The sequence below is a fragment of the Giraffa tippelskirchi genome, chromosome 1 (assembly GCF_054371585.1).
Source record: "Giraffa tippelskirchi isolate mGirTip1 chromosome 1, T2T-mGirTip1v1.2.pri, whole genome shotgun sequence".
NCBI lineage: Eukaryota > Metazoa > Chordata > Mammalia > Artiodactyla > Giraffidae > Giraffa > Giraffa tippelskirchi.
The window spans coordinates 63,417,604-63,441,672 of NC_137275.1; the positions used below are offsets into that span (position 1 = coordinate 63,417,604).

The 24,069-nt window shown below is 36.8% G+C and overlaps 1 long non-coding RNA gene across 1 annotated transcript in view; it reads right to left on the minus strand.

Moving 5' to 3' along the window:
- Positions 1-21,266, minus strand: part of LOC145521229 (uncharacterized) — a 37,209-nt gene extending 15,943 nt beyond the window's left edge. Inside the window, exons 1-2 of the long non-coding RNA XR_014065251.1 lie at positions 21,124-21,266; positions 9,234-9,294 (exon numbers count right to left, since the gene is read on the minus strand). This is a non-coding gene — a long non-coding RNA (uncharacterized LOC145521229). The remainder of the gene's footprint in view (positions 1-9,233; positions 9,295-21,123) is intronic.
- Between the last annotated feature and the right edge of the window lie 2,803 nt (positions 21,267-24,069).

Here is a 24,069-nt window from a genome sequence, read left to right on the forward strand (position 1 = left end):
AGATAGTCTAGAATTTACCTGGGAGTTCAGATTACACACTGGTCCAGGAGGCTGTCCTGTGATCGGGTACAAGGAATCTTCCAGTTGCCCTCCCTCATGACTTGAAAACAATAGTGAGCTTTCCTGATATTTCCTGGATACCAACTATGGTTTAATTGCCCAGCCCTTACATGAAAGCTTGAAGGGATGGGATGATTCAATCCCACTGATGTGGGGAACTCCTCAAAAGAAGGTAGGGGCTATACTAAATCAAGCCTTAACTCAAGCACCTGCCTTGAGGTTGCCAGACCCAGAAAAAGAATTTTAACTTTATGTCCATGAAAGAGAAGGAATAGCCTTGGGAATATTAACTCAAAGGTTGGGATCTGAGCTCCAGCCTGTAGCTTACTTATCCAAGAGGCTCGACCCAACCACCCGAGGCTGGCCTCCCTGCCTTCGACATTTTGCAGCTATTGCAATCCTGATAGAAGATGCTTTAAAACTCTCCTTTGGGGGCAAACTAACTATTTTTACCAGCCACCAAGTGAAATAACTCCTAAGTGGGAGAGGCCATTTATGGATGTCTGATCAAAGAATCCTCAGATATCAAGTAGCACTGATGGAAAATCCAGGCCTCACTATATCCCCTTGTGAGGTTCTTAACCCAGCCACCCTCCTGCCTACCCACTAGGGCTCTCTTCCCTTTCACTCTTGCCTAGAAACCTTGGACCACTGGACAAAAGCCTGAGAGGGATTGTCAGAAGATCCTCTGACCAATCCTGAGGAAATCTGGTACACTGATGGAAACAGCTTTGTTTTGGATGGAAAAAGAAGAGCCGGGTGTGAGGTAGTCTCCAATTTTGAGACTATAGCTTCTAAACCTTTGCCACCAGGTACTTCAGCCCAATTAGCTGAGCTCATAGCCCTGACTTGAGCTTTTAGAGCTGGGAAAAGGAAAAAGAGTAGCCATTTATTTGGTTAAGAAACGCCACTTGACCACCCGAGGGTCCCCAATCAAATATGGTGATCAAATTCTTAGACTCTTGGAGGCAGTCCATCTGCCCACTGAGGTTTCAGTCTCCCACTGTAAAGGACACCAAAAAGGGAGCACGGAAGTGGCATGAGGGAACCAAGTAGCTGTTCAGGCAGCTAAGAGAGCAGCATTATAGAACAATGACCTAATAGGGGTTGCCACCTTAGTTCCACAGACTAATTTGCCAGAAACTCCTTCATATACTGAAGGTGAGACTCTTAAAGCTAAGAGTGAGGGCTTTCAAGAAGATCATATGGGGGTGGTTTCAAAAGGAAGGACTCCTTTTTCTGCCTGGGAACCTCCAATGGAAGTTGGTTAACTCCTTATATGCCACCACTCATTTAAGGGAAAAGGCCCTACAAGATTACTAGAAGGGTCCTTCAGAGGAATAGGCCTCCAAACAACTATAATGCAAGTGGCCTCCTCTTGTCCCACTTGCCAATTAAACAACCCCCAAGGAGCTCGAAGACCCAAGCTGGCCCAGCTTGTCCAGTGACGTGGGACCTACCCAGGAGAGGACTGGCAGATGGACTTCACCCAGATACGAATTTCTCAAGGGTATAAATACCTATTAGTCATGACAGATACATTCACAGGATGGATTGAAGGCTTTCCCACCAGGACTGAGAAAGCTGAAGAGGTGGCAAAAAATTGCTCCATGAAATCATTCTGAGATTTGGTCTGCCCAGGCCATTACAAAGTGACAATGGGACATCATTTACTTCTAAGGTCACCCAAGCGATCTCTAAAGCATTGGGCGTTACTTATTATCTCCATTGTGCCTGGAGGTCTCAGTCTTCAGGAAAAGTAGAAAGAGCCAACCAATTCTTAAAATCAGTGATAAAAAAAAGATAACCCAAGAGACCTCCCTGGGATGGAAGGATGATTTACCAATAACTCTCCTCCACACCCGTATTGCCCCTAAGGAACAGGCTGGTCTTAGTCCTTATGAAATGCTATATGGGAGACCTTTTATTTATGTCAATGACATCTTCCTAGATCCAGAGGCTCAGACCCTCCCGTCCTATACCATGGCCATTGGGCAATTCCAACGGGATATATGCTTGTGAGGTGTGAACCAGGATGAACCAGGGCCCAAAAGATTCTAAGGAGTCACCACTATATGCCCCATGGGCTCAAGTCCCAATTAAAGTCTAGAAAGATGAGTCCCCAAAGGCTCAACTCCAGTCCACATGGAAGGGCCCCTACCTTATAATATTTTCTACCCTTACAGCAGTCAAGGCACCAGGACATGACTCCTGGATTCACTACTCATGAGTCAAGCCACGGAGGAAAACAGAAGAGGACACTCAATACACCTGTGAGCCCCTGGGAGAGCTCAGATACCTATTTAGAACTACAAGTGAGTGCCATTCTAATAAAACCCCAAAAATCTAGTTTCTGGGGATAAGATTACTCAGGACACCTCTAAAGAGCCAACACAGCTTGGCAGGGGTTGTACTCCAATACAGACAGGAGATAGATCTTCTGATCCTTGAACAGGGAGGGACTTGAGCCATTCTGGTAATGGAAATTTGGAGTTGGTGAATGCCCCTACCAGTCCCTGTTATACCATATTGATGCCTCCCAGGGGAATGAGAAAAAACATATAAAAAGAGGACCCAAAGGGCCAGGGGTCTCTCTCTCTCACATGCGTGCTCTCTCCCTCTCTCTCCCTCTCCCTCTCTCCCTCCCTCTCTCTCTCTCTCTTCTCTTCATTTCTTTTGGGTCAGCATGTCCTCATGCCTCGAGGATGTATTTTCCTTTATTTTCTAAATAAAACTGAGCTGTGACACTGTTTGTCCAAGAGCTGCGGCATGGTCTGTCTGAGGGTATGACGCTGGTCCATCACTTCAATTTTTTGTTGTGACAAGACAGAACTGAGGAAATCACACACTCCCTTGACATCTCTAGGACAGTTATGAAGGTTGTAAATTGATATGTCTTAGTTCTTTAAAAAAGAATCTTATGGCTAGAACTATTGTGTTTTTGAGACAGTAAAATATTAATACTAGTTTTGTTTGAAACTAGGTAGTTTATACAATTTTAAATGCAAAAATAAGAATGACAAAGTGAGATATTAGTGGTAATATCAAGATCATTCTAGGCTGGAGGAGCCAGAAATCTTCTAATTATGCTTTAGCCCTATGATACCTTTTCCCTTAAAAGTCCTTAAGGGAGATATCTATGCAAAGGACACAAAAATTGATAAAGGAAATGGTTCTGTATTAATAACTTCACAATTCTGGTTAACTAGACTGGACCAAACTGAGTGTTCTGCCTAGACTAAAGGTTCTAACTCTAAAGGGTAATTAACAGTCACTTGTTGCAGTACAATAATGTTAACCAGAAAAATATGGGAAAATGTATACATGCTTATTGGAATGCACCAACACAGCCAGAAAATATCTTCACTTCCTGTCCATCAGGTTTACTTAGGCCTGTCTAAGGAAGGTGGAGATTCAGAAGAGGAAGACAAAGATGATCAGTTTGACTCCATAGAATCAGGATTATTTCATCTTATCTCAGTTACTCCATCGAAGTTAACATACAAAGCCTTGTGAATTGGCAAACTGTTTGGAAGGATCCAGACTACAATAGAAGGCCGTCTCAGAAATCACTTAATACAAAGAAGCCTCCTATCAACCAAGAATCACACAGACAAGAATAAAAGACGCAATAAAACCGGTGCCCTCTGTCAAATCCAGCCCAATTTAACTCTCATACTGTTCACCACATATATTTAAACTTGAAATAAAGAAATCTCAAATAAAGATAATTCACTATGGAATCTTTTGTCTATAAACTCCCTATGAGAGTTTTACACTGACTAAACTTTAAACCATCAATTATATTGTATATGTCCTAAGTAAATTTTACTGATTCCTCTGTTCTGCTCTAGAGATTCTCATACTCAGGATGGGAGAACATTTGATGGCCTAGTTATGTAAAATTTATTCAATTAAATTAACTTACTGTGCCTGTTGCAATGAAGAAAACAACGGCATTGATATTGTTTCACACAGCTTATATTATGTGGTAGGAAATAATCCATGAATGAGTATGTAGTGAAGCTAAAGTATACAATTAAAATCAAGGTAAAAATGAAAGACTTGTCAAAGTTGATTTTCTTTTTTTCTCTCTCTCTCTCTCTTTTACTCTCCCCATCCCTCCCTCTCTTTTTCTTTTGTCTCTATTTCTTTCTTTTATTTGACCTGCCTTCACGGGTAGGGCCTGGAACTCTAGAGACAGCAAAGCACTGCTCAGGAACCTAGGTGTAAAGCAGTGGAAAAGGGACCCAATCAGTGTTATGCAGGCAGCTAGGGACACAGGCTGGTTCTACGCTCCCACTGGGGTCTAAAAGAAAGTGAAATATCAACTTTTCTTGTTTTTCTTATTACTCTCTTCTCAGCTTTTAGGTTCTGAAGTAGATTCAGGAAAATTTCTGTCATATATTTTACCTGCTCTTTTGATTTTTTGTACAATTTTATGTTGTCAATATAAATATCTCAAATTTGATCCCCTTCTTGCTTGGATCCACCATAGATGACTGCTCTTTTGTCAGGAATTGATCCCTTTTTGTAAAACATTAATCATTGTCTTTGGGACTTTAACTACTGGACATCCTGAAGATAAACCTTTTGTAAACCTGACCCCAGAATCTACCTTTATTGTTCTATCGGCTCCTAAATCCTCCTGGGAAAGTGAAAGTTGCTCAGTCCTGTCTGACTCTTTGCAACCCCATGGACTATACAGTCCATTGAATTCTCCAGGCCAGAATCCTGGAATGAGTAGCCTGCCGGAGTCCAGCTCCAGCAGCCAGGGAATCAGCCTGAAGGGATGAGCCGCGTCGGTGGAGAATGATGCAGCCTCTGACTCAAAGTATGGGACTGCATGTTTATTTCAAGCATCAGGTTTTCTTTTATACTTTTACAAAAGCATTAGGTCAGAGGTTTGACATCTTCAGTTTCCCCTCACCCAGATTTACTGTCTCCATAAATCATTGTTTGTCCTTCAGAGTTCCCTCTTTAGTGTCCTTGTGATTACATTGTAACTCAAGTTTGTCTCTGGGCTGCATACCACATTCCTCAGTTTATTTCTTATCTTTCTAAATCCTGCTTAAGCTCATTATCTCCTAAAAAGGCTTCTAGCTGTTAGTATCTCTAAAATTCTTAGTCTCTATAAGCTATAGTAAAATATGCCAACACTACAACATACCTTAAACTTTTAGCTTCTAACTATTCTTAATTATTCCTAAACCCTAAACTCAGCAAACTTCTTTTGCCATAAACATTTCCCTCACAGGCAGGTTTCGAATAACAATGTTTCCCATGGCTTCAAGCTGTGGCCTATGTGCTCATACTGGAACATTTTTTGTAAAGATCCTTGAACAAATGTCAATAGTTAACTTTATGGATTATAACATTTTTTCCAGCCAACTCAACCAAAGGAAGGAAAGGACAAGTCAGAATCACAAGACCTAACTCCTTCATCCTGGGACCGTGCCTGTGGGATGAGGAGAGGGGGTTGGGACCGTGCCTCCATTTTGTCAGTAATGCATAACACAGCTCCCTACAGTAGACTTTCCCTTCTCCAGGGGATCTTCCCAATCCAGGGATTGAACCCAGATCTCCCACTTTACAGGCAGATTCTTTACCAGCTGAGCCACAAGTGAATCCTCCTGGGACTCAGTGCTTTAAACTAGCTTTATATCTGAATTGATCAATATGTAAATGATGTGCTTCTCATATAAGTGGAATGGATTCTAGCTTGAGATCATCAGGACAGACCAACTCCTGTCCAAAATTTGTCATCTTTTAAATTTATATCTGATCAATCAGAATTGGGTTCTCAAACCCTGAAGATCTCATTAAAAAAAAAAAGTCTCAATGATTTGTTTCCACAAAAAACTCAAAAAAAATGACTCGCTTTTTTAGCTCTTCAATACGTTTCTATCAGGCTTACCTAGTGACTCCCATAGTAAAAAATCTGCCTGCAATGCAGGAGACCCAGATTCAATCCCTGGGTCAAGAAGATTCCCTGGAGAAGGGAATCACTACCCACTACCCAGAGGAGCCTAGTGGGCTACAGTCCAGGGGGTCACAAAGAGTCAGACATGACTGAGCAATTAACATTTTAACATTATGTTTCTATCAAAGTTTGCAGATGCTTCGGATAATTTTTCATTTGCATGTTTGTTTTCTAATTTTCTCGGCACTGAGCAGTATATATGCACCATATTCATTTTATTTTGAATAAAGCATGAACACATGCTAGACTGTTACATTTTAACATTTCTATCTTACTACTCTTCCTAATACTTGCACCCTTGCACACTTTGCACCTTTCTAACATTTGGGCCCTATGTCTGAGATGAGTATTTGTCTACTAACCTATACTAACTGCTTCCATAGTACAGAGTCATTACTCAAAGACAGCTTTCTAGCCATGTGATATATTTCTTAGCCACTGTTCCCTCTTGGATTGGCCATGTGACTAGGTTTTGTTAAAGAAATCCCAGTTCTGGTCTAAGGCTTTGAAACACAAACCTGCCTCCTCCATATTGTCTTATTATTTCCACTGTTAGTCGTTCAGTCATATCTGACTCTTCATGGCCCCATGGACTGTAAGACCAGGTTCCTTTGCCCATGGAATTTCCCAGGCAAGAATACTGGAGCGGGTTGTCATTTCCTCCTCTAATGGATCTTCCTGACACAGGGATCGAAGTTGTGTCTCTTATGTATCTTGCATTGGCAGGTGGATTCTTGACTACTAACACCACCTTAGAACCCCCATTATTTTCCAGTAACTATGTGCAAATAATGATACAGAAATAAGGGATTGTGGAACTGGAGCCCCCTAAAAGGAAGAATACTCTATCACTCTATCACTAAAGGGAAGAAAGACATGCTGCAGCCAAGAATAACAAATTAGAACTGTTTTGTAAATAATAAAGAAGATTTTTTTTCAGGTATCATATATTAATATTTTAGGTAATTTTATTATCACCACACATTTGCCTTAACTACCTAAAGCAAACAGAACACTTTTAATTCAAGTAACATTGATGATTTTCCATTGGGAAGTTTTTTATGGATGCTCCTGGACTAGGTTGAGTGTTCCTCCTGAGTGTTCCCCTTGTCCATGTTATTAATATATCACATATAATGTCTGTAATTAAGCCATATTACATATATATATATATATATATTTTTTTTAATGTAAAGAAATACAGGTATTTAATGTGACCCTTCTAATCTCATCCCTAAAGAAGACTGGACCTGGAAGGGACAGAGTGGAATGACAAGAATACATAGGTAGCAGATGAGATCTAGTTAATACAATACAATACAATACAATACAATACAATACTAGTACTGTCATCTCTGTATTTACAAGACACTTTATAGTTTTACAAAAACACATTTTCATCTGCTATCCCATTTAGTAATCATAACAATCCTGTAAAGATGGTAAAGATTATCATCCCTATTTTACAAATATAACCTTAGAAACCAAAGTAGAAATGGAATTCAATTAACACATCTGAGTCAATGCTTTTAGAAAGCTTCTAAAAATGTTGCAGAAGACATGTATTCTATTCATTATAGGTTTAATTTAATTTTCCCAAGTAGACTGTATTTGTATTTGCTCACAGAATAGGAGTAGTTTCTGCCTTGTTCTGGATAACAACCTCAGCACCTTGCCTTTTGACTTGAAACATATGAAATCCTAAACAAATATGCACTCAAGTAAGAAGTGACTGAACACATAACAACAATTGAAAAGCCACATAGATTTAAGATCTAAAGTCTCTACTGATATCTCAGAAAGTCAACAGATACACTAATTTTTTAATTTTATTTTTTAATTGAAGGATAATTGCTTTACAATGTTGTGTTGGTTTCTGCTTTATAGAAACTCGAATCAGCCATAATTATGCATATATCTCCTCCCTTCTCTGTCCCATTCCACCCCTCTAGGTCTTCACAACAGGCCAAGCTGGGATCCCTGTGTTATATAATAACTTTCCACTAGCTCTCTCTCACATTCGTTGGATCAGGCAGAAAGAAAGGGCATTCCAGAAAAAAAAAAAAATCTGCTTCTGCTTCATTGACTACACTAAAGCCTTTGACTGTGTGGATCACAGCAAATTGTGAGAAGTTCCTAAAGAGCTGAGAGTACCAGACCACCTTACCTGTCTCATGAGAAGCCTGTATGCAGGACAAGAAGCAACAGTTAGAACCGGACATGGAACGTGGACTGGTTCAAAATTGGGAAAGGAGTATGTCAAGACCGTATATTGTCACCTTGCTTATTTAACTTATATCCAGAGTACATTAAGGAAAAAAGAGGGTTGGATAAATCACAAAATGGAATCAAGCTTGCTGGGACAAATATCAACAACCTCAGAAATGCAGATGATACTACTCTAATGGCAGAAAGTAAGAGGAACTAAAGAGCTTCTTGATGAAGGTGAAAGGAGAGTGAAAAAGCTGGCTTCAAACTCAACATTGAAAAAAAAAATCATGGTATCTGGTCCCATCACTTCATGGCAAATAAGTGAGAAGAAGTAGAAACAGTGACAGAGTTTTTCTTGGGCTCCAAAATCAGAGGATAGTGACAGTAGCCATGAAATTAAAAGATGCTTGTTCCTTAGAAGGAAAGCTATGACAAACTTATATAGCATATCAAAAAGCAGAGACATCACTTTGCTGATAAAAGTCTGTATACTCAAAGCTATGGTTTTTCCAGTAGTCATGTACAGATGTGAGTAAATAAGTCTGAGCACTGAAGAACTGATGCTTTCAAACTGTGGTGCTGGAGAAGACTTGAGAGTCCCTTGGAAGTAAGGAGATCAAGCAGGTCAATCCTAAAGGAAATCAACCCTGAATATTCATTGGAAGGAATGGTGCTGAAAGTGGGTCTCCAATACTTTGGCCACCTGATGCTAAGATTCAGCTAAGTTTGGAAATATTGAGGGCAGGAGAAGACGGGTAGGACAGAGGATGAGATGACTAGATGGCATCACTGACTCAATTGACATGAATTTGAGCAAATACCGGGAGATAGTGGAGGATAGAAGGGACTGGCATGCTGCAGTCCATGCAGTCACAAAGACTCAAACAACACTTGGCAAGTGAACAACAAAAACAACTAGCCATGTATTTTACACATGATAGTGTATATATGTAAATGCTACTTTCTTAATTTATCCTACCTTCTCCTTTCCCCACTGTGTCCACAAGTCTGTTCTCTATTTCCGTGTCTCCATTTCTTTCCTGCAACCACAATTTCAAAAGATATACAAATTTGAAAACAGTGTTTTCTCCTGGTTTATTCATTTAATATCATTTTAAATGAGCCTTTACAACTTCGCCAAAAATATTTCCAACTGAGTATTTGTGTACGCTTATTTTATTAACTGTTAGATTTGTAGAATTTGAAAAGTCAGTAGTGTTCACAGCACCATGTGAGACAAAAAAATCTAACAGCTGCTATTTTTTTCTTATTTGGTGCAAAAATGGTAGTCAACATTTGTGTCATGCCCATCAATATACCTCATACACTTATTTAGCATTGATGTATCTTAAATATAAATCAATATTAAAAGTGTTAGTGGCTATGCCTGTCTGCATTTGATATGATTAACTTTCAAAGGAGAAAATCATCAGCAGTCAAAACACTTCAAATATGTAGTTCAGAAATTCAAAGAAGCTTTTACTAGATTAATCAACCATGTGAAAATAGCATCTTTGAACTATAGATAATTTTACATAATATGACAGCTAACTAAGCTTTTCTTAAGTACAATTTTTCTAAAGAAACTGAAAAGCTTTTCCAACTTGTTTTTAGACTGGACATTTTTATATATTCAAAAGGAGATGATGCTTGCTTCCTTACCTCTACAATTTTAGGTGCTTATACACCTAAATAAAATAGATTTTTTTTCAGGTTAATCACCTTTAGCCAGAATCTGAACTGTTTCTTGTTAAATTCTATTGCTTTTAGGCTTAAACTACTTCTTAGATGTTCCCTTTCATAATTAAGGTAAAACCCTCAATTAAAATCTCTTCTGAAGTTCTGGTTTATTGTCAGTGTGCCAACCTAATTCACTGTTAGATCTCTAGTGTAACTGAAATGTACAATAATTCACGTTTATCTGAGTACACTTACAAATTACAAGTTGAACATTTATTTGAGGCTTAATGAGTGTGTTTGGTTATTTTTTCTTTTAAAACTCATTTTGGAGTTACAATTCACTTTCTAGTTCTCCTATAAATTCCAAAATAATCAGCAATTTCCTGTTATTTCTGTTAAGGTTTTTATTTTTTAATTATTCTAAAGAAGAAAGGGAGGTTTGGTACACTATATTTTGTATCTAAAATATCTGACTAGCACTTGGAACAAATTGCACTGCTTAATGATTCTTACTGTTCCATACCACCATTAAATATAAGCAAGGAACTCTATCACTTTTTAACCAAATATTTTTGGTTTCATGCCTGTCTATACATATGTACCTTAATTTATCCTATTACCAATGAAAATGTTCTTTATTTCTGGCAAGTTGTTTGTTGAGCTTTGAAAGCAGGACACATTAGTCCAAATCATTAGTCATGATTCATAGAGACCCAAACAAGTGAATCCTTTTGAAAATTGAATTATAGCAATTTTATACTGTCCTTTATGATTTTGTTTGTCTGTTAGTACTTTGGAAAATCTAAACATTTTGAAAAAGTACACAAAGTTTCAGGCACAATTCACAATGGTGTATCCAGCCAAAACATAATTTTTAGAGTGAAAATAAATTAAAGTAAAATAAAGGTTAATTTCTAATCTAACTTCATATTTCTGTTTATCAGCAAAAAGTAAAAGTTTTGGAAAAGCTCAGGATGTCAATTATCTCTTTTTGGTGTGTATTTCCTACATAATTTTTAAAAACATGTTTGATGTTTTAATTTTATTCTTTTGGAGCATTTTGTTGCACCTACAGTGTCCATGAAATGATTAAAAATATTTGTGAACAAAAGGAAAAACTATACATGTCTGTATAAGGTATTCAAGTGTTAATTCCTTCTCTATAATCATGTTCCTTCTTTTTCTTCCTTATTTAACTATTTTTGATCTTTGCCAATATCTTGAAAACTAGCTTGGCATTTTTCATAATTTTTTTTGATCTTTGCCAATATCTTGAAAACTAACTTGGCATTTTTCATAATTTCACTCTTTCAATATACTTAACCCATACTTTCTCTAAGGATTTGTGTAGTTCTGTGCATGAAGATAAAATAGATTCCATACAGTTGGATCTAATTAGTGCTTATCCAAAAGTAATCCAAGGAACATCATATTTTAAAATATAGTAAAAAGAAGGCCATTGTTATAGATTGGTTTTCCTGGGGAAGAAGACTGGGCAAAGGAGGTTAGATGCTGGAGTTTTACTGGGATGTGCCCTCAAGTTTTACGCCTCACATCATAGAGGTAAGTTAACCTAAGACATAATTACAGTAAGAACTTTAGTGGATCTTATGGGACACACTGAAGCTGAGATGATCCTTCAGTGTTTTTCCAGCTTGAGGCAAGCAGGTCATGTCTCTATTTACCAGCATTTACCTGTCATTGGATATGGTCTTCCTAGGGAACAGAGTTTGTCTTTCAGGAAGGTGGTCATCATCAGTTGAGACAATTCCCAAAGTGAGCTCTCAGCTCCAAATTATGAGCCAACAACCTTCCCAGGAGCTGAAGGAATAAATCCTCTAGAACTGAAGGCAGAATCTGGCAGCATAGCACCCACAATAGACAATACGCCTAAAATTACTACCTTGATATAAACTTAAAGGTAAGTTCTTTCAATCAGATGTATTACATAAAGGAAATCATAGGAAAACTAAAAGTTTATAGTTTATTTATATTTGAAAAATTAGAGGGACAAGTGTTGTCACAAACAGAATTTATGTTTAGTAACTTTATTTCTGGACCTACTTTCCTTTCTTAGTCAACTTTTTCTCATTTTTCTTTCTGATAAATATCCACTTTCCATATATATTTTTCTCTGAAATCATAATCTTTCCTCCTTTATATCCCCAAATATCCTATTTTCTCCAATATTTTTACTTCAATTAGCAGTCTTTGAATAAATAATTTCATTTAACTAAGGAACGAAATACAAAGTATATCATGAATAACTGAATATTTACCACAAAATTAGTTGTAAAATAGCTTTTCATGATACCATTTCCCATAAAATGAATAACTTCCATTCTTATTTATGACACCTGAACTTCTAAGTCCACTCTATTCTTGATAAATTGTGATGGGAAAAGCACCTGATAGTAATTAATCTCATTCTTCTTTTTCTTTTTTTTTTTAAATCTTTTTTGCTGCACCGTGCAGCACGTGAGATCTTAGTTCCCTGATCAGGTATCATATCTGTACTCCTGCACTGACAGTGCAGAGTCTTAACCACTGTACCACCAAGAAAGTCCCTACTTTCCTAATCTCATATGCACTTAATAACCTCTGATTTCCAGATATGAGATGTAAGAGCTTAAGTCATTTTCCCCAAACTGCAGAACTAGTTACTAATCTTTCCATTTTGTCTTGATTTTAGTGTCCTCACGGCTATCACAGTGCCTGGAACATAAGCAGTCCTTGATAAATATTTATTGTTAGAAGTAGACAGAGATAGAGGAATAAACCAAGAAAAATGACCTTCAGTAATGGAATACCAGGTAACAAAGCCATCAGAAAAGGTATTTTGTGGTCACAAATTTAGAACACATTTACTATTATAAAATTTACAATGTATAAATTATGTTAAAGGTTATGTAAAGATTATGTAGTCTGGATTTTAAGCACCCTTAGCAGCAATTAAGAACTTGCAAACAAGTTAGCTGGGCTCCTGGTCATCACTGTATGAAGCTTCTGCTGAAACTAGAACAAGTAAACTAAGTAAATTAGGTAGTAAATGGGAAACACTTAGTGATCTTATCTTTCCCTTTAGAGGTAATCTTCTAAGAAAGTGAGAAATAGAGCACACCTCTGGTCTTGTAAACAAGACTGGGTAATTTTAATAATGAGTCTAGTTATTTTACAATATTGGCTCGCCTTAGGACTATATCATTTGAGTTTTGTAATACCTCTGAGCTTCTGTTTCCCCTGCTGAAAAATGAGGTGTTTGTTCTATGCTCTCTGAAGTCTCCCCAAGCACAAACATTCTCTGAATCTATGAATACCCCTTGCTCATTTCCATCTGCATCATTTCTCAAATTTTTATTACTTTATATATGTTTTTTTGTTCCCCAGTTTATCATGCAGTACTTTTTGCAAACTTACACATTCCTCTAGGTACATTTTCTCACATGTAAGGCACATTTGTGGCTAAACCATCAGAATTATACTTCTGAGAATACTCATATTTTTAGTTTCTAAAATATTAACATTTGTAATCATTAAATGCTGAATCAAACCTTGTGAATGATATCCTGAAGGTGTACAGATTGTATTAACTTTTTAGAATTAAAAAATAAAACTAAAATATTTTGAGTTCCTAAACTTCTAGCTCTATGAAATTCATGTCAGTTTAATGGACCCGAATATATATTTTTAAAAATAAAGAGATTGTTGTTCTTGAGACCTAGATATGGACTTTTAATCGGAATGACTTTACCTTTTTTCACAGGTTTGACAGTATGTAACTTTCAATGTACAAGAAATTTTATTCCTTTATTGATATGAATCATTACTTTTCTCATCTCTCATTACTTATTGTTTTAATTCTTTGCTAGTCAATCAAAGAGTCTAACTTACTATTCTTCCACTATGTAATGCTAAAGAAACACTTCTACTTGCCTGGTATATTGCATGTGTAATTTCTTTTTTTTTTTTTTGCATATACAGGTTGTTTTATTTACAAATATACTGATAATCTCATCTTATTTTGTTGTTTCCTTTTTCCGCTTTTGTAAGAAGAGGCAGAAGGTAAGAGTGGAAGGCAGAGTGGGGTGGGTGTGGTGTGGTAAAAGGTAATAAATAAGTTAATAATAACAACTTATTAAATAAAATGTGTCTGAGGATGGCAGTTTCTTGATTAAAACAACAACAGCAATAGGCATAATACAGTTTGCAACGATTTTCTAACAGCTTAAATTAGTTCCAGGTTTTAGACTTTGAATACTTTTTTTTCTTGTTGCTATGATCTTTCAGAATTTTTTTCTAGTATTCAGTCCAGTGAGATTTCCAGTTTGAGTGCTAGCATTAATTTCTGGAGCTGGAAACTACTGAGTGCAGAAAGGCTATTTATTGTTACAGAGCAGCAAAGCCTTGCACTGGAAAAAATGTTCCCCAGTCCGACATGCTTGCTACCAACTTTCATCTTCCAGAGTGTGCCTTTTGACATAAATACTTATGCTAAAGTTATGAAGTGCTTCTGAATAAATCTACAGCATATTTTTTTAAGAATAATTCTTCCAAAGTAGCCCATGAGGAGAAATATAACAAAACAAACAAGACACTCACTGAAAAGTATGGTCTGAAATGTAGTTGAAAATTGTTGTTTCACTGCAGAGAATTTCATAATTAATTCTCCTGATTATTACAGTGATTATTCAAGTTCTAATGTATTCTAGCAAAACTCCTTCCAGTACAATGATAAGATATTTAAAAATTAGTGACCATTACAGTTATAAAGAGCTTTACAAGTACCTCAGTGGGTAGAGAATCTGCCTGTAATGCAGGAGCCATAGGAGCTGTGGGTTCAATCCTCAGTTTGGGAAGACCCCCTGAGGAAAGGCATGGCAACCCACTCCAGTATTCTTGCCTAGAGAATCCAATGGACAGAGAAGCCTGGCAGGCTACAGGACTATAGACTGCAAAGAGTCGGACACAACTGAAGTGACTGGGCATGCAGTCTTAAAAGCTTTAAAATTGTGTTATATTTTGTCATATGAAATCATGTAAATGATAACCATTATTGCTTTGGCTCCTATTATTTTCCAAAAAATTAAACACTTTTAGATTCTCCAACACAGTACAAGCTTCTCTTTTGTAGAAGTTAAAAAGAATAATAAAATTGCTATAAAATACATGTTATATTAGAGGTAATATCTAACAAAAGTCTAAAACCCAACTATTTCTGTGAACAGCTTGCTTACTTAGAACTTGACATTATGGAAGACCAGTGTTGTTTTCTAATGTGGGTGTGGGGATGAGTGTGTATGTGTGAGAGAATGTGTGTTAAAACTCTCTAGCCTTGATATTAAAGATTATTTTGGCACAGTACGCCCTATTCTGTATTAGAGCTGAGGTGTCCAAAGTCAGCATTATGAGCAAATCTAACAATCTGTGATATGCACATGAGAGGATGTCTCTGCCTATTAAACATCTCCTGAGTTTAGTGTAATCCTTAAACTGGCATGCATGTGAACTGAGTCATCTTACTATTTTCTTAGGGGAGGAGGTGACAAATATAGAGAGATTGCCTTAGAGACAAGAGCTCTAAAGCTCAGATACAGATGTGACAGGAGAGTAGGACTCACTGAGAACACCAGAATGCCATGTACAGTGGAGCTAGGCTTTTGGATCATATTAGGAAGCATCTAGCCTACATTTTGTTTGTTTAGAAGCAAGTTTAGCAGAGACCAATACAGTTTTAAATTCTAGTCTCATCATTTACGAATTTGTGTGACCGTAAGCAAGGTATTTAACTCATGCTTCAATTGTCTTATGTGTAAAATAAAGGTAATCAGTAACTGGCTTTTCCTGGTGGTTCAGTGGTAAAGGATCCATTTGCAAATGCAGGAAATACGGGTTCAATCCCTGGGTCAGGGAAGATCCCCTAGAGAAGGAAATGGCAACCCACTCCAGTATTCTTGCCTGAGGAATCACCTGGACAGAGGAGCCTGGCAGGCTACAGTCCATGGTCTCACAAAAGAGTCAGCAGGACATAACGACTAAACAACAGCAACGACTGGTACTCACCAAGTAATTACCATGTAATCATAGGTCACTGCAAGAATTAGAAAGTTTGCATATCTTTGTTTTTTGGAATCATTCAATAAATGAGAATTATATTGATATTGAAAATAATTTCAAATAACATTACTTGCTTGTGTTCAAAGGAATTTTGTCATTGTTGTTGCTGTTGTTTAGTCATTAAGTCATGCCCACTCTTGTGACCCCATGGACTATAGCTCACCAGGCTCCTCTGTCCATGGGATTTCCCAGCGAAGAATACTGGAGTGGTTTGCTATTTCCTTTTCTAAAGGATCCCCACGAAGGGATCAGAACCCCTGTTAATTTCAGTAAACCAGTTTATATGTCAGCTGACTATTAATATTTATAGTTCTTAAAGCTATCAGATTGTCTATCTATCTATTATCTATCTGTTTTGTTTTCCTAGTAGATTCTCTCTCACCGTTCTCTGTCCTTCTACTTCAATCTTAACTATTCACTTTCTGGGCTTACTGAAGATTTTACACGCTAAACTTAACTTCTTGATTTCTAATGTAGGAAATCTTGATGTGTAGATCTCACTTCATCTTTCTTGTTTTTTTTAAAGAATGGGTACATATTAGATCATTTCTGAATGCTTGCATATCTGAAAATGCTTTTCTCCCAGAATTTTTGATAGAAAATTTGGCTAAGCCTAGAATGTCGAGATGAAATGTTGTCTCCTTAGTAAGAAAGCATTGCTCTATCACCAACTAGAAGCACTATTGCTATTGAGTAGTCTAACTTACTCTTTAATTCTTGACATATAAGTCATTTGTTTTTAGCTGAATAAGTTTTGATCTCTTACTTATCACCTGTCTTCTGACATTTCACAGTCAGTTAAATAGTCTTGGGTTTTGATTCTCTGTCAGTGTGTCTACTACCATGAAGGAGAAAGTCATATTCATTACTTAGTATTAGATTTTATCAATTAGATGATAAATAGCTTGCCTCCATTACCAGAACTACAGAAAATCTTAGGACCAGAGCCATAAGCTGGCCAAGGCGTCTTCTACATTTTAATAACAAAATTTTGATTAATTATTTTACATGTTTCCTCTGTTAAATGATACTGGCTTTATTTTTATAGTGGCAACATAAAGCTTCCTTTTTATTTTTCATTTTTATTTATTTTTTTATTTTATTAGCCATACAGTAAAAGCAGAGTCCTAACCACTGGACCATCAGGGATTTCCAAGTTTCCTTTTTAGATGTATTTATATGAATCAGAAAGGTGGTCTGTAAAATATATGGAGGAGGAAAAAAAAAGTAGTAATCGTGTGTGGCCAAAATCACAAACTGGTACATAAATTTAGCAAAATGCACAGATAGGTGAGAACATGAAGGTGGTGTTAAAAGGTAATGTTCCACTCTGCTACTTCTGTCCCTTTGTGTATAGGCCTAATATTTCCAGTGCTTAAGAGCTAAAGGACTTTCTAAAACTACTTTTCTGTTTGGTATAACAGGAGCACTGTGATTCATTGTCAATATTTTTGTTTGAGCTCTTATAGTTTCACACCACAAAGATGTAGGGTGCAATTTGATCAGTGTCATTTGCAGCAGTGATACTGTGGCTTTGAGAATAGTTTCTAGTTATTTTTCTATTTGTTTCTACCGCTTAGCTAAATGGGCCCAAAGAGATAGCATTTATTTGATATCATTTAGCCAAATATTTATAAAATGGTGGCCTAAGAGTCACTCATATTTTCTTAATATGACTTTCTCAAGATAGGAGTTTTGATCACTCATATTTACTCGAAGACTTTCTGGTGGGGATGGATAGAGACAGAAAGATGCCATGGGCAAGAAGTTGAATAATTCATTGTCTGCTTTTTGGCAGGGCTCTTAAATATTGCTTTTTTGGGGAATGTGGACTCAAGATTGATTTTATCTGAAGGTCCATCACCTATCAGATTTTTCCCATGCCTGTGTATTTTTAAAAGGGAAATTTCAGTTAACTGTTTCTCAAACTCTATTTTCTTTCATTAAGCTAGTTAGATTAATTATATATTTGAAATTATACTCACAGGAATGATGGGCTACTTTTATACTGCACTCATACCAATTTTAGGCTTCTAAATAGAGGTCTTAAGATACTTTTAATATAGTTGTAATTTTATCATACAAGATACTATCTTTTGAAACTTAGCTTCTGACTTCGAAATTTCTGGTACATAGAGTCCCCATGTGTGTTTTATAATGGTTGAAGATGTTTAAACTCCAATGGGATTAAAAAAGAAATGTGTATACTCTTGGAATTGTATATACTGAGCGACTTCACTTTCACTTTTCACTTTCATGCATTGGAGAAGGAAATGCAACCCACTCCAGTGTTCTTGCCTGGAGAATCCCAGGGATGGCGGAGCCTGGTGGGCTGCCGTCTGTGGGGTCTCACGGAGCCGGACACGACTGAAGCGACTTAGCAGCAGCAGCAGCAGCATGAATGTATGGTGAAGTGAGTGAAAGTCGCTCAGTCGTGCCCAACTCTTTGTGGATAGAAAACTGGATTGGATAGCTGTTCCCTTCTCTGAGAGATCTTCCCAACCCAAGGATAGAACCCAGGTATCCCGCATTGCAAGCAGATTCTTTACCATCTGAGCACCCCAGGGAAGCTCCTGTGACTGTATAAGGCAAATATTATGGAAGTAGCGAGAGTTAGAAAAAAAGCTTCTTGTAATAAATCTCAGCAATCTATTCTATTATACAGAGAAAAAATTTCAGAACTGAGATGAATTACAGAGACTGCATTTGAAAAAAAAAATGCTTAATAGTTTGAAGTAATAGCTTACAATTGTTCTTTTTGGTTCAGACACTAAGTTAATTATTATTGGCATATCACATTCTGGTGCCCATACAATTGAATATCACTGTTTCCCTATAAACCTGCAAGCTCGTGTGTTTTAAAGCAGTTCATGTAAAATTTTGATCTGGGCTGTACTTTGCTTTATCAATAACAATCATTTTCACCTGTGAAATAGTGGGAAAGTACATATTCTTCTTAAGTTGTTCTAAGATTAACTTGTTACATTAGTAAAAGGAAATAAGTGTTTTTTTTTTGACTATTTTTCCCTATCAAATATTTTTTTAACTTGCCTTTAAAAGCAGAGCATCTAAAAAAAGTTTCTTTTTTTTAATCAGAATATCTAGGAGCAAAGCTATCAAATAATTTATCATCATTTTTTACCTTTTGAGCTAATTTTTGAATGATATTTGTTCCATATCTGAAAAGAACCAAAGCTTCCAATCAGTATCTTCCCAGATATTGAATGCTTCCTCAGTTGCTTTGTTAATCTCTGTTGTAAGAATAATAGGTTTTAACTGGAGATCAGAAGAAACAATTAACCTTGAGGAGAAGTACATGGCAGTCTGGTTAATGGAAATATTTTTCACATTTTATTCACATGAATAAGATGACCTTAAAACACATTCTGGTTATCACTCTACAATAATAAGAGATCTATTGAATGACTTTAGGCACCTAAGGAAAAAAAAAGCAACGACATGATCAAAACTTTGTTAATGGAGAAATTTCTAACACTATGTTACGTGGAGAACATTGCTACGTTGATATGCATGGCTTACTGCAAGTTGGAAGACAGCAATGATTTTAATACAGTTTAATCTTCTGTGGAGATGGCAGGATATGGCATTATTAGAAGAACTGAAGTACATCATATTAAACACTTAATATTTTAAAGCTGATTTTTTTGATAAAAAATTTCTTTCATTTTTTTTCTTTACTCATTTTTTTTTTTTCATTTCTCATGCTCCCATTTTTTGTTTCTGTTTTGTGTTGACTTTTTTCCCATTGTGGTAATAGCATCAAATTCCAAGAACTTGGAAGGTAGATACAGATGTCACTTTTTGAAATATTCTTCGTTCTGACCTAGTGTGTAGCATACTTACCCATGATTATAATGTAAGACCACATTCATGCATGCTAAGTTGCTTCTGTTGTGTCTGACTCTTTGCAACCCTATGAACTGTAGCCCAACAGGCTCCTCTGTCCATGGGATTCTCCTGGCAATAATACTGGAGTGGCTTGTAAGACTAGAATGGAACAAACTTACATCTAAATTATTTCCAATCCAAGTGGCTGTTCTCTGTCTTCAGTGTGTGTAACAATCTTGTAAAAACTCATTAAAACAAAAATTGCTAAGCCTAGCCCTGGAGTTTCTGATTCTGTAGGTCTTGGGTACTCAAATTCCTGTTGCTTTCCCAAGGGATGCTGAGGCTACTAGTCTAAGGATCAAACTTTGAGAACCAGTAACTTAAACATTTTCTTGTTCTAGCCACTAATCACTGTGTGTGCTGTGCTAAGTTGCTTCAGTCATGTTCAACTCTTTGCAACCCAATGGAGCATACCCTACCAGGTTCCTCTGTCCATGAGATTTTCCAGGCAAGAATATTGGAGCAGGTTACTGTGCCCTCCTCCAGAGGCTCTTCTTGACCCAGGAATTGAACCTGGGTCTTCTATGTCTCCTGCATTGGCAGGCAGGTTCTATACCACTAGCACCACCTGGAAAACCCCAGCCATCAGTTACCTTTGCCTAAATCCTATATATTTCCCCTTATCCTCTTAATTAGCATCCTGTTGTTTAGTTGCTAAGTTGTGTCCTACTCTTAGCTACCCCATGGAGTGTAGCTCACCAGTCTCCTTTGTCCATGGAATTTTCCTGTATTCTACTGAAGGTGTTTGCCATGCCCTCTTCCAGGGGATCTTCCTGACCCAGAGATCAAACACAGGTAAAGAATCCTGCAATGGCAAGTGGATTCTTTACCACTGAGCCAACCAGGGAAGCCCTAGCTATTAATAGTGTCTACCGATATCAAAATTCAACTGAGAAGACACACCTCTTATGGGAAAACTTTTCAAATACCTTCAGCTTAGATTTGATGCCTGTATCTGCCTGGTCTACTCAGGAGACAGAAAAATGGTAATTTGAAAATAGGATATAAAGAATACTAATTATGCCAGGGGATTGGAGAAATGAGGGATTGGTGATTAAGTGTTAAGGGGAACTCTAAGAAGTGGAGGAATAGAAAAGATAAGGAAAAACCACTGCTCCATGGGCTGTGATCCAGACCTCACTAGAGAGGAAATAAACATAACTCACTGAATGAGTGGGCTTCCCTTGTGTCTCAGCTGGTAAAGAATCCACCTGCAATGTGGGAGACCTGAGTTCAATCCCTGGGTTGGGAACATCCCCTGGAGAAGAGGATGGCTACCCACTCCAGTATTCTGGTCTGGAGAATTCCATGGACTACATAGTCCGTGGGGTCACAAAGAGTTGGACACAACTGAGCGACTTTCACTTTCACTTCACTGAATGGCATAGAAGTCCCTCTGGTGCTGCACCAACTGAACTTACTAGAAATCTGCCTTCTGAGGTATCAGAGGAAGCTGTCCACGGGATGGGTATAGCACACAGATTCTGGGAGCTACAGAAGGTACACATGCTATAGATGTCTGGTGCTGGAGCACTCACCCCTGATGTAGGAGTTGGGCACTGGGCATGTAAGAGGCGCACACTAGAATAAGGAAGGAAAGCCCCATCATACTGCATTCCATCTCCAGCGCACACAAATAACAAAGCTTCATTGTGCCGCCTGAGAAAGAACAACTGTTTAAAGGACCCATTAATTTGTGCAGAAAAGACAATGTAGACTAAATCTGAGACCGAGAGGCAATATACTGGTAACTAAAACAGCACCCCTGTTATTTGATCTGGGGGATACACAACACACACAAAAAATTTTATATTGATCTGACCACCCACGGTAGCTGTGTATACTTATTGACATCCATATGGTCCTTTTAGACTTCCTAGGTAGCTCAGCAGTAAAGAATCCACCTGCAATGCAGCAGAAACAGGAGACTTGGGTTGCATTACTTGATGGGGAAGATCCCTGGAAGAGGGCATGACAATCCACTCCAGTATTTTTGCTGGGAAAATCGCATGGACAGAGGAGCCTGGATTTCTACAGTCCATAGGGTCGCAAAGAGTCCAACATGACTGAAACAACTGAGCATGTTTCCTTCGGTAGATATTATTGAATATACAATACAACCTAACATGCTACATTATTATTTTAACCCAGTACTCACTAAATGCCTGGAACATTTTTAGTAACTCAGCAAATATTTATAGAATACATGATTATCATATAACAGAAGTAAAATGTCAAGTCAAATATTTTGAAATAACTTTGGATGTTTATATTCTCTTTCAGTGAGAGGTAATAAATAAAAGTGTAAATAAGTAAAAACATCAGTAGCCATGTCTGTTAGGACTTCAGTGCTATAAAGTTTAGCTTTTAAGATTATTTTAAGAATACTATAGAAGTACTAGCAAAAATAACAATAAGTTAACATATAAACAATTCAATTTGAATATGAAAAGATTTTCATCAAAAAATTCCAATAACCTGGAATGAACTGAAAATTGTCTGTATACATCAATATGTGACATGATTATGATATTCAGAAGAATGAGAAAGATATTGTAATTCAATCTCCAGAAAATAAAATAAAACATTGTCTTAAAAGTAAAGAGCTGCTCTTTTTTTTTTTTTTATTACAGTCAGAGAGAGAGTAAAATTTTAGAATGGATGCATTAAAAACATTTTTTTTCAAATTTATTTTTATATTGATCTTAAAGGTAACCTACATTACATTGCTGCAAGTTTCAAAATTAAGGAAAGTGTAAGAAAAAAGTATTTTATGTTATCAACAAAATGAAGCAGTGACTATTTTCATTTTGTTATATCAACTCGGTATTTTCCTATTGATAATGTTGCACAATTATTCAAAAATGCTCTATTTGAAGTCTGTTATAATTATCTAATGAATGTGTTATGTGCATATAATTGAGTCTAGATTTTATTTTTTAAAAACTAATAATAATAATAGTAAAATAAGTTTTTTGCTGAGCATTCACTTTATATATAGAACTGTAGGGGAAATAATACATGAGTAATCTTATTTAATTCTCACAATAATCCTGTGAAGCTGGTACCATTCTTTCACATCATTTTTGTACAAGAAATTAGTCTCAGAGAGATTAAATAGCTCATGCAAGATTATAGACCAGAAAGTAGGATGTCAGGACTGGAAAATCTTTTATTCCAGAGGAAATGTTTCTTATTAACATCAAGACCACAGAGGCTTTTACTTCTTTTTCTCCAATAGGCTCTGCAAAATGCTGATTATGTGTTTTACTCATTAGTCCTGGGAATATTTTTGGTTTGAGGGCTTAGCCCTGCAGCTTTTCCTGATCTGCATTCCCTGACCTTTCATTTTTCTCTCTTTTGTCTGGAATCTTCTCTCACACTGCAGTGAAGAAAAACACAATATATTTAACTTTCTCCAGGGAAAAGAAATACTTGTAGATTAGGTTTCAAAGGGAAAAATACAAATAAGCAAATAAATAAAAATAAAGTGAAAGTAATCACACATTGTGAAGTCAAATGACACTTCATCATTCCTTGACTTAAGTAATACTAGGGGGTCATTGTTTAATCATGTAACAACCAATTGCATCTAAACTGCATATTATACTATAGCTTTTCATTTTTTCCTGTCCTCCTAGATTTTTACTTTTTTGAGTCATTATTATATTTTTAGGACTGAGAAAATATCAAGCCTATAGAGCATTCAGGAAATGCTTACGTAAATCAACATAAATGAACAACAAATGGATGGATCATATTCTGTAAGAAAACACATTCCAGAGCTACTGGGAGCCATTAATCATCCATGGTCAAAGAGAGGCAGTAAACAGAGGTGGCCCATGGTTTTCAATGTCCCCAAAATTCAAAACTCAGAATGAATATATCTTTTCTCAATCAATACTATAAAAAGGGAAGCCCTCTGTATGGAAAGATTCCAGTAACTAGTTACTCCACTTGTCCAGTCTTGTCCTTCAAAGGCTTTTCTTTCTTTTAAATCCAAGAGCTAAAGTATCTTCATGTTAAAAAGCTAAGGCTTCCCCAGTGGCCCAGTGGTTTATAATCCACGTGCCAATGCACAGGACATGGGTTTGATCCCTGATCGGAGAAGA